General features: G+C 39.4%; 1 long non-coding RNA gene across 1 annotated transcript; it reads left to right on the forward strand.

Annotated features, from left to right (window-relative positions):
- The first annotated feature begins 1,447 nt into the window (after positions 1-1,447).
- Positions 1,448-2,448, forward strand: LOC107828393 (uncharacterized). Its single transcript, XR_012705305.1, has 2 exons — positions 1,448-1,726; positions 1,835-2,448. It is a non-coding gene; the product is annotated as an uncharacterized LOC107828393 (long non-coding RNA).
- The last annotated feature ends 1,697 nt before the right edge of the window (positions 2,449-4,145 follow it).

Consider the following 4,145-nt stretch of genomic DNA (forward strand, 5'->3'; position numbering starts at 1 on the left):
TTTTGGAAGATTTTATAAAAATCTTAATTTTTCTTCCATTAAATCCGAATTAAATGATGGATTCAAAGACATAATCATGGAATTTAATCAAAACTGGATAAGAATCACTTACCCCTTACACCCACGCAAGAATCTCTCCAAAAATCGCCTTCTACCGAGCTCCCAATTTGATTTTGAGTTATGAACTCAAACCCCCATTTTTGGGACTTTTAATTCTACCCAGATATACCTTCTTCGCGTTCGCGCCCATTCCTTCGCGAAGGCCAAAATCCATGTGCCTCAAATCCTTCTTCGCGTTCGCGTGACAAGCGTCGCGTTTGCGAAGGCCAACTGCTTCTGCCCCATCATTTTCTCTTCGCATTCGCGAAGTCCTTGTCGTGTTCGCGTTGACCAGCTCCTTCGCGTTCGTGACAATTCCTTCGCGTTCGCGAAGGCCAAACGACCCCAGGCCCCTATCTTCCTTTTCTTCTTCGCGTTCGCATTGCCTGGGCCGCATTCGCAAAGGCTTGCCATGCTCCTTCTTCTCGTTCGCGTTCACAGCTTCGCGTTCGCGAAGGACAAATCATCAGCCCCTCAAACTCCTCTTCGCGAACGCGGAACTCCCTTCGCGTTCGCGAAGAAGGAAACCGGACTTCAGTAACAACAGTCCAAACAACTCCAATTTGGTCCGAAACCACTCCGAAACACACCCGAGCCCCTCGGGACTCCGTCAAATCATGCTAACCAATCCCATAACATATCACATACTCGCTCGAGGTTTCAAATCGCATCAAATTACGCCGAAAATACAAATCGCACCACAAATCGAACTTATGAACTTCAAAAAATTCCAACTTCTAAAACTCGTGCCGAAACCTATCAAACCAACCCGAAATGACGTTAAATTTTGCAGGCAAGTCCCAAATAACATAACGGAGCTGTTCCAACTCTCGGAATCGCATTCCGACCCCGATATCAAAAAGTCAACCCCCTGGTCAAACTTTCCAAAATTTTGAGTTTCGCCATTTCAAGATTAATTCCACTACGGACCTCCAAATAATTTTTCGGACACGCTTCAAAGTCTAAAATCATCATACGGAGCTAACGGAATCGACGAAACTCCATTTCGGAGTCGTCTTCATACAGTTCCGACTACGGTCAAAATCCTAAGACTTAAGCTCCCTTTTTAGGAACTAAGTGTCCCAAATCACCCCGAATCATCCGTAATTCAAATTCGACCACACACGCGGGTTATAATACATATTGCGAGGCTGCTCGAAACCTTAAGTCACTGAACGAGACGTAAATTGTTAAAACGACAAGTTGGGTCGTTAGAACCGACCGATTTCCTTTTCCCCTAAACCCGACCGGCCCAGCCCGGCCCCTTGGACACCTATACTTTGCCCTCCAAAAAAACCCTATATATATATGTTGTTCCCCCTCCCTCTTTCGGCTCTTGAAAGTGCGACAAATCTCAGCACCTTCACCTTCTTCTCTTTCTCTAGAAGCTTCTTTTCCGTTCTTCATTCTCCTTTTTCAGCGCAAATAGTTTTCGTTTTTCAATTCCTTTTGTCGTACTAAATTCCAAGCATGAGTCGGACTCAAAACTCGGCTCACTCCACACAAACCCTCAAATTCCTCTACAGTTACGGCGGCAAAATCCTTCCTCGTCGCTCTGACGGAAAGCTCCGTTACATAGGGGGCTTTACTAGAGTCCTATCCATTGATCGGTTTATTTCTTTCTCAGGTCTGTTTATTCATTCATTCATCTTCTTATTATCACTTCTACTTTGTTTAGTTTTGAATAGTATTTCGCGCCTTTTTTAGAAGCTGATTAAATTTTTTACTGTTGCAGAGTTGATGGTGAAATTTGGAGAATTGTCTGGATCGTCTATGAGTTTAAGGTGTAAGCTTCCGATTGAGGATTTGGATGTTTTAGTATCGATTACCTGTGACGAGGACCTGGCGGATGTGATCGAAGAGTACGGTCGAGTTTCGGCATTGACGAATCAAGAGATTAAGATTAGAGCCTTATTATCTCCGATTAATTTGCAGAAGAAGATCTCTCCTCCGTCTTCGCCTATGTCTTGCCTCGATTTTCCGACATCGAACGTGAAGCCAGGAAAAGTCGGCAGTTTCTACTCGCCTCCGGCGTATGCGGCGGCGCATAGATGTTCCTCGCCAGCTTTAGGGTTATCCGGTCGGGATACCGAGAGACGGCCAGGAACTTCACTATCCTTTCTATGGACACGGAAGCATTAGGCCTCTGTATTACTTTGCTCCTCACCATTACCAATAGATCAACAAAAATACAGAGAGAGAAAGAGAGAGAAGTGATAGTTTTTTAGGAGATATCAGAGTTGTACATGGATGAAATGAATCTCCTTCACACCGAAAAATGACAGTAAAGAAAATATTACAGTGTTACATAAAATTTTTACGGATTAACAAAAAGACAGATTCAACTTTCCTGGTGCGTGAATTAGATTGTACATTGTTTGAAATTTTTCCGTTTATTCAATTTTGAGATGGATTTAAAATTCGAGATGAAGTTGTTATCAAAATTCTGTGGATTCTGAAAATGACCCCTGCTTGGATTTAGACGCCGTTAGGGTTCCGTTGCCATTGTCCATCATAGGTTTCGCTAGGCGCTTAGTTGTTTTGGGCCGGCTGCCTGCGTCCGTATGGGTTTTTTTTCTTCTGTTAATGTCTTGCTTTATTCGCTTCAGTCATATTCTTTTCAACTGATCTTCCATTCTTTCTCGCAATTAATTCATTCAACACTCACGCTTTTTCCTTTCAAATTTTGCAGGGGTTATTTATTGCGTGAGAAAGTTCTGTGAATTCTTTGTGCAGGACGTAATACTTTAACTGGGACATTAATAATATCGATTGAACGAGTAAATTGGCTGCGTATGACTGCACCTACTGTAAAGAAAGCATATAAAAAGGTCAGATAACGAACCCGCGAGCTATCACATGGAACAGATTATCTTAAAACATAATCATCCTTCAGTAATTTATTTTTCTGTTTAAGCAATCGATATTCAAGGATTGCTGATCCAATTAATCCATTTTTGTCGGATCGGAGAAGTCTTTAAATATAAGTAAATTGTTCTGCGAATATGTCGTAATAGTGAATAGTCCCAAAATACGTAGATGTAGTCTTAGTTATATCCACATAGATTACTTTAGAGGAGCTTCAGAAGGGCAGCCTTTTTAACTCCTAAAAATTACTCCCGTGCTGTAATTCCATTCTCTAAAGTCTCAATGAAATAATTTATAGGTTTAAGATAAAATTCTAAAAGAGCTGCAGTGTAATCTTTACATTGTATAATTAGGGCCACAAAACTTCTTATGTTATTACTTTGCCTTCTAAATTATCTTAATTAGGACCTATTAAATTTCACTGAGATTCGCCTTTGATGGATCTATAATTGCAACTACATTTTGGAATCTTACTATACTTCTATCACGTCAACACCATTGACTACAATATCGTTATGACAATTTTCATGTATTAGAGCATTGGAGTTTACTCTGCCATCGAGTAATGTAACTGACGGGGGGAGGGGGGGGGGGGGGGTCCTTAGTAGAGTGTTGGAGGGCGCTCATATTTGTATATATCATAATAGGAATGAAAGTGATGACATAATACCTCTCTATATCAGCATCTCCATATAACACTTATTCACTATAAAAGTCAAGTTTTTTTTAGAATTGAATTTTTACGTTATATTTTATCTCTCTATAACAACTTTTTACCTATAACAGCAACAACCATATTTATGACATAACGCTCTTTGTAAAATTACCCTTCTATAACAGTCATATAGAATCTTTAAAATTACTAATAATAATTCTAAAAATATGCACACAATCTTTTCCATTAATAAAAGTGTCTATCTTGCAAAAGATATAAAATTTGAAGATTTGCACATGATATCTTTTTTATTGGACAAATTTCAAAAAATATTTAAATAAAAAATTTAACGGTTAAACTCTTAGATTGTCTTCAAGGAAAAACTATTGGATACCTATTTGCTGAAAATTTGAACACAAATCTTCGCCAATTCAAGCGTTATATTGCTAGTACGAGAGTGAAATCTACTAAACAAGCTACAATTATAAAAGTTCTTCCATCAATCTTGGAAAAAATATTTTTT

The sequence above is a fragment of the Nicotiana tabacum genome, chromosome 22, assembly GCF_000715075.1.
Source record: "Nicotiana tabacum cultivar K326 chromosome 22, ASM71507v2, whole genome shotgun sequence".
Taxonomy (NCBI): domain Eukaryota; kingdom Viridiplantae; phylum Streptophyta; class Magnoliopsida; order Solanales; family Solanaceae; genus Nicotiana; species Nicotiana tabacum.